The following is a 15,958-nucleotide window of genomic DNA, read 5'->3' as shown; positions in this document are numbered from 1 at the left end:
GTGAAAAAAATCATCATAGTTGCTAAATGTGCAAGCCACTTGGAATAGATACCACTGCTTCCTACGCTAACATCAACGCAAGATACATAGGCCTACTGCAAGGGCGTATTTTTGATTTGAGCTCTGATGGGGGACACTTAATGCGAGCGTTGCACTATATTAGATAAAAAAGCATACATTTGAGCTACAGTCATCTGATTATCCTGATGGCTAGTTCTTCAACCTCCTGAACTGATGATCATGCATTTGGCCCACATGTGCACTTGCTGCATATAAACTGATAACAGCTGACAGAGCTCAAAAAACCTAACTTACCTAAATGTTACATGTCTGGTTTGTTTAGCCTACGTTATGCAATTCAGTGGGCTAGAAAGCCTTGTAATTGCTCAAATCTTGCCGCGTTTGCAATGGTAGACAAGCCGATGCCTTTAATACGGGACTGTCCCATATTGAAAAGTAAAATGCACTTTCAATACCTAATCAATATGAGACACGATTTCTCCATATTTATGTGCACATAACTGCACAACTGTGTTGATGGAGACTCTGAGCTTTGTAGCCGCGCAACCAAATTCAACCAGATACTACAGTCAGCCTGAGCCTCTCATGCGTTAGCAAGAAACGGCAAGCCAATCCTATTAGCAATATTGGGCTAGGGAGGTGGGACTAGTACAGAAGGAGTTGTTTGTTTGTGTACCAAATTATAGCTGGGGACAATTCAGTAGTCTCTGAATATTGGTGGGGACATGTCCCCGGTGTCCCCCCCTAAATTCTACACCCATGGCCTACTATCTTTCCACTGGGTCAGCCTCATGTCACCTAACTGGATAATGTTATTATCCATGCACATGCAGCTAACAATTCCAGTCAACTATGAACCCTTGATCGCCGAGGAAGAGAAGAGGGTTCATTACTAAACCAAGGATAACACCCTTAGCACCGGTGTGTAGCCTACAAAGGCATCCCAAAACGCTCTGTCGCCCCGAGCGCCCAGTGCGTCGTCTGAGATTGGAAACTGCGCTGTAAGTTAAAACGGCGACTCCGAGGTCTCGTAATTATGCACCCCCTATTTCCCGTGACATATCGCTGTACAGAAAACCGCTTAGCTAATTTTCTACCCACAGAAAGAGGAGGCGAGTTAGGCAACGCTGTGGAGAGCTTTGGAGGAGACGAGTTAATTTACAAAAGGCTTGAGGAAGACTTCATTAAGCCAGCTGCAGGAGTGGAGAAAGTGCTGAGTCCTGGAGACACAAAATATTTATTCATCGGCACATTAATGTTTAATTTCCATTTTTTCCTATTTTTGAATGGAGAATGAGAATGGAGAAAGCTTTGAACATTTGACCCTGTATGTAAAAAAAGTGTATGGCAAGTCTGGGATATGCCTCAGGGAGGTTCCTAGTCATAAAAAGTGCATTAGGAACTGGCAGAGACGAGATGCACCTATGAATATTTAGAACATCTCTTTTAAAAAACCCTGTAACCATCTGCTTAGTCTAATGGTCAATCTGTTGGAGTGGTCTTAATCAGTTTGCTATCATAGATAGGCACAATAACTGCCCGGAGATGATTGGGTTAAGAATCGGGCAGTACAGAATATATTCTGTTAGGTCTTACTTGCTCCATTGCACTTTTATAAGAGGTACTCTCCTGCGTGTGAGTACTGCTATTTCTACTGACTATCTCTGTGGAGATTTATGTGAGCACCTTATACGGTCTAATCGACATGCCATACTAGACGAGCATTATAATTGTTAACTCTGAAATATTCAGACAGTTTTTTATTTTCCTGAAGGAAGCCTGTAGCACCCTCATAAATCAATCATCTCCTGGACTATACGGTAATGTAAATGTGGGGGGATGAATGTCTGCGGTGTACAGATTTAAAACATTCCCCATTAAACTACTAAATCCACCGATGAGAATCCCAATCGGAGAGGAAAGGGTATCTGATGGTTGTCAGCAACATTTGGCATTTGATATGAATCATAGCTTTGCACAACCCTGAGGTCATTTCCCCCCCTTCAACCTTCAGTTGGTAATTGCTCAAGATGAGGGACAGATGACATTTAACATTGAGCCTCCACATGCCCCAACTCAAGGAGGAATATGAATAGTATTGTAATTAATATTATCCTTAATAGTATCCTAGTTTAGGCAAGTTTATTCTTTAGGCAGGGTTGTGCCAAAACAAAAATAAAAAAGAGAGCTGTTGAGAAGAATTGGGTTGATGAGATGAGATGAGTGTTTGGTTGTATTCTACAGCGTAATTGCACGGCAACAAATGAGTTGCCAATCATGAGAATGTATTGTCTACTCTTATCTTAGAAACCCATCAAGTCAACCCAATTAAAAGCGGCAATGAGAGAGACAGCAGCGACGAGCGGCCCCCTCGTTCAGCTAGCTAATTCATGATTGCCAATTAAAACAGAATACCGTAAATCTGCCAGGAGGGGCAAGCTAAATCACCCTTTTCTGCTTTGAGTGATGGATGCTTTCATTCATCTCCCTTCTCTTATTTATTCTCAAGGCAGGAGGGAGTGAGCGTGTTGGGACACACACACACACACACACACACACACCAAAGCAGCAACAGTTTAAACTACGTCCCTAATGAAGAAGGCGTCGGGGTTTCGACAGCAGTAACGAGAGCGCCGGGTGTCTCAGCACATGTGTTTTTCATCCCGGAGCGGTCATGTCTGGGACGCTTGCACTCGCTTACATAAATCACGGATCAGTCTGACTCCCCCACGCAAAGGACTGCATCTTAAACCACGGCCTCTGAACTTTCACTACCAGTCCTGGTAAAAAAAAAAAAAAAAAAGGTGGTGAGGTGGAAAAGACCTCAAAGCTGGACTAAACACATCTCGAGCTGCTTGATCATTCTTTATCATTTGGTCTATTCCAACCCACTGATCACAATGGCATACCTTTTGGAGCATTTTGTGGTTATAATATTGTAGCCTAAACTATACTTCAGCAGAACTGGCCGGAGATTAATCTTGTAATTTCTAATAAAAAAAACGCTCACCCACTGGTCCGATTGCCCTGCATCGGATAATGTAAGACGTTGCCAACGTTAACAACGTGCACAATAGTGAAATGGAGCCAAGGTAGCTTCCCTCCTGACATACTCTGCTGCTGCATCATTAGACACTGCGGCATACTATTGATGGTCCAATTAAAACATGCCAGCCTGAAATATGTCACATCTTTTAAAGGCTTAAATTGATAGCTCACATTAATTTTCACTTTCTCAAAATGACTTTTAATTTCACCGGCCAAATGTGAGCTTGTGTCTACAGCAGCACTTCACCCCGTCTGGCGTCTGAGAGATACATCAAAAGTCTGACAAAGACAGTGATGTCACACACGCACACACACCCACCCACACACACACACTCTCCCACATACAGACGCACACACACAAGGGCTCCGCTGGAAAACTTTGGGCCCTATGAAAGAATATAATATTGGGCCCCTCAAACCTAGACCATATGATGCTAATAATAATAATAATAATAATGATAATAATGATAATAATAATAATAGTGGTTTATGGCCTTTGGAATTGTCCTACCCCTACCCTCTTTTCACGCAGTATATCTCCCGTCGCTGGCTTTGTGGAGCACATGATAAATGATGTTGTTGACCCTTTCGGTGAGATCCAAGATGATCTTCTCTGTCCTGTGAATCCTCTTGATCAGAGGGTATTACTGGGACCATGTCTCACTGAGAAAGAGAGGGAGCGAGAGCCGAGGATATTGCCCTCCATCCTGCTGGCTGCTTTTTCCAGTAGCTCGCCTGGGTCCTGGGAGGGAGGCCTCTTCGGGTCAGGCTCTTTGTAGCAGATTAAAAGAGGGTGTCACCGGTGTCAGCTGCCCAGGGAGTCGGCAGTGCGACACAGGAAATGAGTGCCGAGACGGATGCCGACGACCACATCAGCCCTCTGTCAGTGCGGCTCCCCGTCCGCTCGGGGCCTCTGCTTGTCCGCCGTCCCGATGGCTGCGCGTGGGAGCCTCAGGGGGCCCCTGTCAGTGTGCCCCTGTCAGTGTGCCCCACCCCCTTCCCTTATACAGTCCACAGCCATGGAGCCCCCAGCGGGGGTGTTGGTCTCTCTCAGACAAACTGAGTGTCACCACTGCCCGCGCGCCCCCCTAGCCCCCGCCCCCAATGCACCCCACCCCCAGGGCTCCGGCTCAGTCAGCTGCTGCCAGTCCAGGCCTGAAATGCACTGCTCCACTGCGGAGGTAGACTGGGCAGGCCGACAGGAAAATAAATATACTGGACTGCAGCTCTCCTTCAACATTTTTTTTTCTCATGTAACATACTGCGTTTGCCACAGGAGGAATAAAAGTCTGACATTTGAAGACGGGGCAGGGGAGGGGGATTTAACAGAGAGGGAGAGAAAGTGTATTGGACTACTTACTTTTGTGCTACAGCAAGAGTTATGAGCGATGTTTGTCCTTGGGGGAATGTAGTTTTATTCATATTGACAACCAACAATGCTTACAGTGTATCTCTGTGCAATCACTGTAGTATGTTGTGATTGCCTCCATTCATCAAGGACGATACATTAATGACTATTTGTCCCTGTGGTCTTTGAAGTGGGATGTACAGTAATGTTGTTTGGGATGACAATGCACTCTCTCTCCCTCTTTTCCCTGCCTCTCTCATTTTCTCTCTCTCCTTTTCTCTCTCTCTCTCTGTCTCTCTCTCTTTTTCTCCCCCCAACCGTCGCAGTGAGAAACCAAAATAGTTTTGCGGATGAAAAATTGAACACCATTTCATTATCGTGCACTATTTTTCAGCAGTGTTTAACGTGGTCAATGAACATGTACTCCCACTTGCCCTGTGTGGTCTCTCTGCTCCCGGTTTGTGTGTGTACTTTGTGTATGGCTACTCCTCTCTCCCCTCATTCGATCCCGTTTACCGCTGGTCGACGGGATCTACAGTGTCAGCCATCTGTAAATAGTTATTCCATCTCCCATTTGTCTTTCGGTCTGCAACTCAGTTATGTCTCCCACCAATCATGGATGGAGCCCAGGAAGAGGGCGTGGCTCTATTTTGAGTCAGATATCCCAGGGGTATTTTGTGAAGCCAAGTTTGGCTAGGTTGCTGGCTCTGCTACTATAGGCCTGTTTGTCGTTCCCTTTGTCCTTACAGGAAGAATGAGAGATCTTGTTTTGTTTTCCTCCGGCGTGGTGGTGGTGGTGGCCAGAATCACTCCATTTTGTTGGAGCACACAGTTCCCAATTGTCGGTGAGTCTGGGGTGGAACAATGCAGGTGAATGAAAGGAAGAAGAAGAGGAACATCATGGGGTGGGGTGGTGACGAGTTCTTTACCAGCCAAGCAACCATGAGGACTACAGTTTGGGGAAATGAATGCGACAGGCTGTGTTTCTGAGCCTGACTAGTGGAGCATGTGAGCAAACGTCTCGAAACGACGAGCAGTCTTACTTCTTCTCACCTTTCTCTCCCTCCCTCCCTCCCTCTCTCTCTCCCCTCTCTCTGTCTCCCTTGCTTTCTCTATTTCTCTCCTTCCCTGCCCTCTCTTTCCTTCTCTCTTCCTCTTGCTGGCTCTCTCTCCCTCTCTCTCTTTCTCTCTCTCTCCCTCTCCCTGTCTCTCTTTTTATCTTTCTCAGTCTCTCCCTCTATAGGCTGTCTGCCCCCCCTCAACTCTCTTATTAAATAACATTTACATACAAAAACATCATTTCTCTCTTTCATGCATCCCAATACGAGGCGGCAGCGTAGGGACACACACGCACACACACACACACACACACACACACAAGATTATTATTTGTCATATGTAATATTTGGTGTACAGTCAGAGTGAAATGTTGAAATGTTGCTGTCGGCTCCAAGATTATGCCCCACACACACAGCTTAGCTGTTGCAATCTCTGGAGCATCTGTTACCTCTCTAACACGTCCTGATTGAAAACACCGAGTTCGACAAATGGGGAATAGCATTCATAGAATTTCTGTATCACAGACTATGGAACTGAAGAGAATGCTGCTGACCCACCCCCATCTGGAACCCCCAACCTACTCACAGTTGCGCAATCTCCAGGTAGCCAGTGTGTAAACAAGGATACCCAGGACGTATATCCTGCCAGTTGCTGTTTTATCCTTTTTCAGCAGCACTGTAATACCAAGTCACGTTGGTTTTATGAGATCCAAAGCCTATTGTCTATTTGGCAGGGGCATGTCACAGCACAGCAAGTATGGAGTATCGAGCTTGGAAGTTTTGAACATTCCCCATTGAGGGGGACTTAATCTTTCTTCAGTGTTCATTGATCCAACCCACCCCCCTCTTATTAGTGTTTGCAGACAAATCTGACTGGTCTGTTTTACTGCTCTTACATTAAGACTAAAATAAATCGTCAGATTTTGATTCATGGCTCTAGGGGTACAAACAGGTGTTAAAATTAATTAGATGATTTATGGTTTTGGTGTTCATTCAACAGCAATTAAAACAGACCGGCCAAACTTGGCCGCAAACACAATAAAGTGTACTATTATAATATAATAACTTACCCATTAATTTTCTATGGTGGTCATTTTAGACCCAGAGCACCACAGTTGCTAAAGTTGACAAAGTTGACTAAACAACTCAAAATTCAATTAAAGTGGTGATGTGGGAGGTAAACATAAGGTCTTGAGGCGATCGGATGAAAAACAAAATAATTAGAGGAAAGTTGTAAGTCGGACAGATTTGACTAGAAGACTGGAGTATAAACTTGAAAATCGACAAGGGAAATCCTAGCAGGACTGAATTTTTGCTCTTGTCTCCTCTCTGTTCTCTCGTGTGGTCAGGTTCACTCGGTTTTGTTGAGGATGTTCAAAATCCTCAAGTTCTCACTGCTCTCCCTCTCTCTCTCTCTCTCTCTCTCTCTCTCTCACACACACACACACACACACACACACACACACAGACACACACACACACACAGACACACACACAGACAGACACGCACACACACGCGCTGGTGTGGGGTGTCATTAGGATTCGGGTCAGGATCCTGTCTCAGTCGACACAAACAGAAGTGAATGAACATGGCTGTCTTCAGTGCCATGTCTCTCCTCCCCACTGCTGACGGGCTTGCAGAGGAAACTCGAATGACCCACCACACACCAGTCTACTATCTCCACAGACACCTCCCCTACATAATCGTCTGCTATTTATCCAGTATTTTCCATCATTTTCATTCCGGAGCCATTTCCATTATTGTTGAGGCAAGATGTGAGTGGAATGGAAATGAGTTTTTTAAGACTACCTGTGAAAGTTGACGTTGCAACTATTATCTATGCAACACCACATTACTCCAGGTAGTGTCAATGCAGATAGTTGTGGGTTCACAGCCTATAGCCTCACAACACTTATTAAATGCAAATGAGGAAGATTGTCCTTGAGGAGAGCATGTACCCTCACATGTGATGTTAACAGCTATGGTCACCAATCATATTAGCTAGTGACTGAGTCATCAGTTTGCTTGCAGTCATTTACAACAAGCCATATCACCGACTGTGGGTTTACGTCCAACACTGTTGAGCAACATGGCCAGCTTTAGGCAGGTGCAGGGTTGGTTGGCCATCGCCCGTGCAGACATTTCTCCCACCCAGACAATTACAGTAGCTACATCTGAGTCTTGGGAATTATAATTTAGCACCAGTTATTTATGTCTGTAGTGCCCACTCAAAAAGTAAGCATCCCAGTTTGAACCAGCCCTGGACAGCAAGGACAGTATGGACATGCATACAGTATACAGTACATAGGATGGACGTGCATACAGTATACAGTACATGAGTGTACAAAGCACAGTGCCACGACCTCCGGGTGTTGAGCACCAACCGCTCTGCCACTGCGTGCTAGCCAGTCTCAAGATATCTTCCGAAATTAGGATATCAAGTGTCTACAATGTGGTCTTCTCGTCCAGAGCTTACACACTCTGCTGCAGCAAATCATTCCGAGCCCATGTCCCTCTAGAAGTCAAATCAAGGAGTCAAGGAGTTGCAATTCAGCAAGATTTCCAGCCGTCCCCCTTAATCTAAATTGAACCTGAGGGGAGTGTAGGAGAGGTAGGCTAAAAGTGTGTAATCTGAATGAGGGTTTCTTGAACCGGCCAGCGTAGCAGGAGGAGTGACTGATAGTATCCTGCAGGCCAGTGTGGCCCCTCTGACAATGAGAATGTGACCGTCTGGATCAATACGCTGAATCCACTCTGATTAGATCCACCATTAGCTAGATCATTTGATCCCTTGACCCTCGTCTCGCAGAGCATCTTATGAAAATGTAATCCTCCGATAGTTGATGGTCAGAACAAGAGCCCTCGCGTCGGAGAGGCGGGGCGCGGCGCAGTCCGTCTGGATGCGGCTCCGTGAGGACGAGCGCTGGCCTGTGTGTTTGTGTAGCGGTGCGGTCTTCTGAGAAGGGGCCCTTGCCTTTCTCTCCGGGAACATCCAGGGTCCTTCTCTCTGGTCCCAGGCTCTCCCCAGTGAGTGTAAGTCTCACATGGCCAGAGAGGGAGCACGCTCAGACAGAGGTGCCGTATGAAGCAGTGCCAGCCAGCCAGACCCCGGTGGAGACTGCATTATTTGTTTACTAGCACCCTCTGATGTGCCCAATTAGTATGCACAATTAGTATAGAGAGAGACAGGGAGCCGTTTACATTTATGAATATGAGTAGCCACGTGAGACAGCCTTGAGTTAAAAATGATTCATGATCCAGGTGTAAAAAAAAAAATCTATTTCTGTGACGTTCTTTGCTTGCTTGCACTGAGAGGTGTGAAGAGCAAGAACAATATTCCCTTAGGAAAATAAGAAAATATAGAACAAACAACAGTGGTGAACCGTCAATACTGTATCATGTTGAATGACTAAATCATGACAAATAATCTAAGAGAAATCTAATTTCATTGAATAAATAGTTATTTCATGTTTGAATTTGTAATTATTTGGAGTTGAAATGAATCATTATTTTATGAATTTAACAATCTGTTTACAGTGGCAGTGAGTAGCGGTGTTTGTGTATTTTCAAAATGTTCTTGTTGACATTCTATCTATCTATCTATCTATCTATCTATCTATCTATCTATCTATCTATCTATCTATCTATCTATCTATCTATCTATCTATCTATCTATCTATCCATCTATTCATCCATCTATCCATCCATTCTTTTATCTATATATTTATGTATCTTTCTTTCTCTGTCTCTCTCTCTGTCTCTCTCTCTCTCTCTGTCTCTCTCTCTCTCTAGTCCTTCATTGTTTTTTTTTTCCTGGTCAGACTGATCAAACACTGCGTCATGCCGTGGCATTCCGGGGGCCGTTGCTTGGCAGGTGGAGGTGGGGTCAGGGAGGGGGCGGGGTGAGGCGGGGGGGTCAGCCAGGCAGGAGGAGACCGGGGCAGCCTGGAGAGTCCGGGGGAAGGGGAGGGGTGTGGAGGGGGCAGGACGAACGGCGCCACACCACCTCGAGCGTCTCCTGACCCTGCGTGATTGATGGGGGAGAGCTGACTAGCACAGCTCCCAATGTCACTCTCCAATTAAATAACTCTCACCGCTGAACTGCTGCCTCCGCCTCTATCCTCCCTCTGATCGCACTCCTCTCTCTCTCTTTCCTCTCTCTTTCTCTCTCCTCTCTCTCGCCCCTCTCTCTCATTCTCTCCCTCTCTCTATTAACGGTATCTTTGCTTTTCTTGGTTGGTATCCTCTACTCTCTATCATTCACCCTCTCAGTCCATCCATCTCTATTCTCCTCTCTCCCGCGCCTTATCACAGTCTGCCTTCAACCTATCGACAGCATCCACCTTGACTCTCTTTCTCTCTATCCTTTGCATCGTTCTTTCTCTCCGTCTCCTCTCCTACAGTCTTTTTGATCTCCCTCCCTCTCGTATCCTGACCCACAGATCCTGGCCGTCTTCGGTTTTAGCTCTGACCCAGCTGCTCTTCCAGGGCTGACAGACAGGGGCTGCTCTTTCCATTAGTTTGGGTCACCAGCTCCTTTTTGTGTACCACAGGTCAGATGAGAAGAGCGTGGAAACAAAGGAACGAGAGACAATTAGATAGGAAACATAATCGGCCAACCAACGCATGCCTGCAGATAGAGATGCACACAGAACAAAGAACATCAGTGTAACTGCTGTGGAACAGTATAAGCTTTCTCAGCCTTCAATGTCGATTATTGCTCTGTAAATAACATGTAATACTTTTCTGCATACTCTCACTATTCTGAGTAACAGGTCATCAGTTCAGTGCAAGTGACTAAACATAGCAAACGATAGCTTGCTTAACATGCATGGGAGAACCTCTCTCTTTTAATTAGACATGGTGCATATACAGTAGCTGTTTCTGTATTTTTTATTCAGTTCATAGCTTGGTGATATACCTACCAATGCACAATCTTGAGTCTTGAGTCTTGAACTACCAATGCACAAACACCTCTGTTGAATTTACACTGCGACATAGGGGGCTTGAAAATTCTGGTTTTGAATTCTATGTAAAACACGTCACCAAGCTCAGATTTAATTGAGGATACACATTTATTGCATGGTAATGAGGGGTGTTGAACTGAATGTCTAATATTGGTTTCTTCCAGTGGAGACAAGCTTTACTTCAGAGAGGTCAGTCTTCTCCTGCCTTCTTTGTTGCCTAGGTAGCTGATTTAGGAGCTAACTGAATGAAAAACAATATAATTTTGCCTACGGGGTGATGCTTCCATGTATGCTGTCTTTAATTGCATGTTTGCTGATGATTTGCTGCTGCTGTATGTCTGTGCTAGTGATACTCATTGCTCCATGTAGTGTTGCATGCTGTCTTAAAAATGATGCAGAGAGTAACTTTCTAGAAGTTTCTAATACTATACTGCAGACAACTAAAACTGTTCTGTTCCTTTATTAGGCTATTTGGTGCCAATTTATATTTGTCAAAAACACTGAAGGTGTCAGAAGTCAAGAGCATTTCTTCATCTCCATCTTCACAATGGTGAGAATTGGCAGTATTCTGGTGTTCATGTCCAAATGTGCGATGCCCTCGAAGCCTGTGTGGGAGTACCCAAACTCCTCGCAGCTGGGTCTCCTCGCACGAGCCAGCACTGGTCAGATAAGAGCCTTTGGAATAAGTGAACGGGCATATATGAGAGAGAGAGTGAGAGAGAGAGATAGAGAGAGAGAGAGAGAGAGAGAGAGAGAGAGAGAGAGAGAGAGAGAGAGAGAGAGAGAGAAGGGTGAAGGATAGAGAGAGAGAGAGAGAGAGAGAGAGAGAGAGGGAGAGAGGGAGAGAGTGAGAGAGAGAGAGGGAGAGAGAGAGAGGGAGGGAGAGAAAGAAAGTCGCTGATCGGACTTCAGCGGGGTGACTGCGCTGTATCGCCGACTGCCACTGTTCGAGTGCGCATTTACGCGCGATTTGGTAGACCAGTTTTATTCTATATTTATCCTGTGTTCGACCAGGAATACATTTGACAATTGAAATATAGGCTATGTTGTCGCTGCACACATTTAAGGAACAAGGAGACTTAAACTTTTATTAGCCTACTTAGAACCTTCCTCTGCTGCGAGATAGATGGCGAAGTTGATTCCATTCCACTCGGTGAGTAAATCCTAAACGAATTTGAGCGTGTGCACACAGTTTCTGCTCGCAGCATTTTTCGTTTTAGCACAGATCGACCCCCATAGGAACCATAGAAGTTGGCTTATGGTTAATGCATGAAATGGAGTGATTGGTCGCTAATTCTGTAATTAGTATTCCATAGACACGGGTTCCTGCGGCGGTCGTTCACTGAAATGTTGACTGAGGCTTTATGTGCAATGCTTTTTTGGCATCACTGACATTTCAAACATTTCGATTTCTTCCTCCCCTTTTCTGCATTATTTACGCTTACCCTCCTAGATGATTCTGGGGTCTCGCACCAATCCATTTTATGTCACACCTGTCGAGGGTGATCTGAATTATCTTGTTGGCTCTTTAGAGTGCAGGAGACACATCGACGTGTCTGGGAACATGTGCGTCCGGCTGCTTAAATAACTTTTATACCGGTACCTGCACTTCTGCATATTAGTTGCACTTTAGTCAGACATAGATTTAAGAGTCAGTCAGTGTAAAACTTCGTTTAATATATATGGAACGTCAGTCAGTGACTTTGAGATCTTTCTCCTTATGAATGTGTAAAGAAAGGGACACAGACTACTGTTTGCTACACTGTTAATGTTGTACAGTGCCCTTGGAGGCCATGTGGGTGTTATTCGCCGGTCGCGGTCGCCTGTAATGAAGTTCCAGGCAATGCTACTGAGGCACTTAGGCGCACATAATCGAACTGTATGCAGAGCATTCTTCAAACGCACCAAAGACATACTGCTTTCGCTTTCCAACTGTAGGCTACTGCTTTTAAGTTGAGGGTTGAGAGTGAACATGGTTTGTGTTGCACACGGAATAGCTTGTGCTCAGACATTAAGATTAATATTAATTCATATTCTTTGCATTATGCTCCCTCTTTAATTAATTGATTACTTTCTCGTTCAATACAGGAGGGATTAATACGCAATGCTTTCATAATTGGAAAATGAATGTCGCTTGAGATTGAATCTTTTAGTGCCTTGAATCAGAAATTATTTTGCACTATACAAAATTAATCAGCTAATTTTTGATTGGAGAATTGCTATTAATCATAGCACACCTCATTTCAAAACTTTATTTATTGTTACATGTGGGATACATTGCACTTTAAAATATCAATTAATCATGTATTTTACATTGGCTAGGAATGCATTTATAAATTAATATTGTAGGCTACACCTGACTTGGCTCGTTTATGTCTTTCTCCCTTCATAAAGGGTTCAAATCTCAACGCTCTAGTGTTCTAGCCCTGCTATTCTAGCTTCCTATAACCCAGCTATTATAGACAGGTATGGATTAAATCAGGGCGTTATATAACTCACAGGGACAGGAGAGCCTATTGGTTTCTAACACTGACCACTTACAAGTCTCCGCCAACATACATTCCTCTGTAAAACTGTTATTGGACCAGGTCTAAATCATCCATGGCCTCACTTCATCTTGCGGTTGGTTCAGGTGATGCCTGACATTAGAGCCGCGTGGTCTTCCACACAGAGCGCTTGCTAGTGCATTAACAACCTCTCTATGAGGGACACAGGCAGACCACTCAGGGCCTATTAAATGTAAAGCCTTTGCAGTTTGTTTGATGTGTATCGCTCGCTGACAAGTTATTCTGCAACTTATATGCTTTATGAATCAGTGTGCAGTTCACTCACTGGTAGAAAAACAAACCCGGGGAGCCTTTTATTGACAACCTTAAAACCAATTAGGGCTTCCATGACAGGAGTGACTATTCAAGATGAAGGGATGGAATGCTGTCACCTGTTCAGTTCACCTCTGCTTTCGTGGATCTTTTATAATTTATGTCTGGGCTAGGCTGTGAAATGTACAAGACGCTGGAGGAGAATTTGAAAGAGAGGAAGTGAATGATTGGCTACTAAGCACTGGTAATCCTAGTGTGAGTCTTTGGCAAATGAGATTAGGACCCCCAGAGAGAGAGAGAAAGAGAGAGAGAGAGAGAGAGAGAGAGAGAGAGGGGGGGGGGGGGGAGAGAGAGAGAGAGAGAGAGAAATAGAGGCAGAAGAAAGAGAGGGGAAAAATAAACTTGGTCTCCCCATTCTCTTCAATGATAAGGAATACAGTTTGAGGTTTTTTTGTAAAACAACTAAAGACATTCTTCAAATGCCAAAGGACACATACTAACCCTGTCCGCCATGGGACATGGAGTGGAACCTTTCTCACTTCCTAAAGCGCCTAAAGGTCTTTAGAGCTGAGGGCGGTGTGGACAGCTGCTCCCACTCTCATATTCTGCTTATAGATTCACATCACATCAGTTGCCCCCCCCCCCCCCCGACTCCCTCTACAGCCCTACTTCAGTAGCTCTGCTCTGTAGAGCTTTGGGTTAAGCACAATAAGAAGCAGATCTTGGGCTTCTCGTCCCGGCCTGACCCTCTACCTATCCTCTCTGCCACACTGCCTCCACGGCTCGCACTGCCTCCACGTCTCGCACTGCCCCTCTAGCAGAATGTGCTCCACTTTCTACTCTCACCATTAAATTGCTGTGGAGAGATTCAGGGAAGCTAGTATTACTTTGTGTGTGTGTGTGTGTGTGTGTGTGTGTGTGTGTGTGCGCGTGCACGTGTGTGTCCATTTTGTATGTGTGTCTGTGTACAGTGTGTGTGTGTGCATAGAATATAATATCAAGTTTATTTGCCATGTGTAACAAGTACAGGTACATTGGAATTCTTGTCATTGCTTGTCCTTACAGTGCCTTATCATCACTAATCAGTTCCTCATTCCAGGTACACAGCTAAACATTTAAAGGTTCCCAAACTGGCAATTTACTCTCCGTAGGCTAGCAGTCTATCAGTATCATCCTCATCTACTTATCACATCTGATATGCATGTGTGTGTGTCCAATTTGTGTGTGTGTGTGTGTCCAGTGTGTACAGCATTCGGCTGGACTTAATCCAGAACAATACCACATGACCCTGAAGGCTCCCAGTCTAAAGGTCTGTCTGTGAGGTGGCCAAGTGCTGTGTGCTCTCCGACTGGAAACAGAAGAGTAAGATAGGATGACAAGGTGAACTGTGTAACAGTCAATGCAGTGGGTGGGGCATTTTGGGAATGAATTATCTATTCCTTGTACCTACACCGAACGAAGAACCAGATGATACGTAATGTCTTATGTGTACTTTTACAACCTGAAACAAGTCGCTGTTGACTCTTCCCCCTGGTGCGTGCTACTATAATTTACTCCTGCGTTAATTTGCAGCACTTGATAATGACTTTGTTAAGTCAAAACCCCAGCAAATTACTTCCACAGGATGTGGTGTTGGTGCTTTGTATTCTTCTTCGGTGGGAGGAAGGGAAAGTGAAATGAATGTTTGGAGAGTGTGTGTGGGACGGAGGTCACCATGTGCCAAGGCAATTATCTCCATTGGCCAGGCACCTGCCAATACTCCACATGAGGGAGAGGGAAAGAGAGGTCAGGGAGGAAATAAATATATGTGCGGTCAAGCTCTGGCTTTCTCAAGAGCCTGCTTTCAGCAGCCCTTCTGAGGACCGTGTTGGGGTTTCCAACCACACCGTATCCTCGATGAAAGTCATGACTGGAGCCCTGATCTGATGCTGCTCATGACCCACATTCTACTGGATGTTTACAATTTAGAATGTACAGCATTCTACCAGTATATTCTAAATTGTACTGCAAGTTCTGTTTCTACATTCTACTGTATATTCTACATTCTAAATTCTACCCTCTACTGTACATTAGTCTTTAGCAGACGCGTTTATTCAAAGCGACTTACAATTATTGCATGTTGGAGTAGACTGACTGGCAGTTTTTTTTTCACATTCTCATTCATTATAAAGACTTGTCAAGTCACCAGTTAAGTCATCTGACGTGTAGGTCATCCGCTAAGACAACCAGCGAGGAACAGTGACCGCTCAGCTCCGTCACGCGTGTGGTGTCAGGCGACTAACAAAGTCTTCCGTTCAGATTGAACTGCTGGATGGTCCTCCCCCTCGTGCTCTGTCATCATTGGTAGTCAGGGGACAGAGTGTCGGCCGGTGGCCCAGGGGCAGGTCTCCTTGCATGTGCTCGGCCCTGGCAGACAGGCCTCTGGGAGTAGAGGTCAGGAGCGCGAGGGTCCATCACACTGCTGACAGCACAGATTTATTTTTAATCTCGTGGATGAGGGCTTGCCACACAGATCATGTGGCTTGTTAGTTGAGTGGCGAGCCGTGCTGCCGGTGGTTTGAGCTCATATAGAAAGAAAAGGAATGTGACAAAATAGCGACCTTGGCAAGGTAGACAGGAGGAGAATGGAGCTCAGTATAAAAGATGCAGCGCTGCCGTCAATTGTAATTCTGTACAGGGAATACTGTTATATTTTC

This window comes from Borostomias antarcticus (genome assembly GCF_949987555.1).
Source record: "Borostomias antarcticus genome assembly, chromosome: 2".
In the NCBI taxonomy this organism is placed as follows: Eukaryota; Metazoa; Chordata; class Actinopteri; order Stomiiformes; family Stomiidae; genus Borostomias; species Borostomias antarcticus.
Note: the sequence above shows the minus strand (reverse complement) of the source record.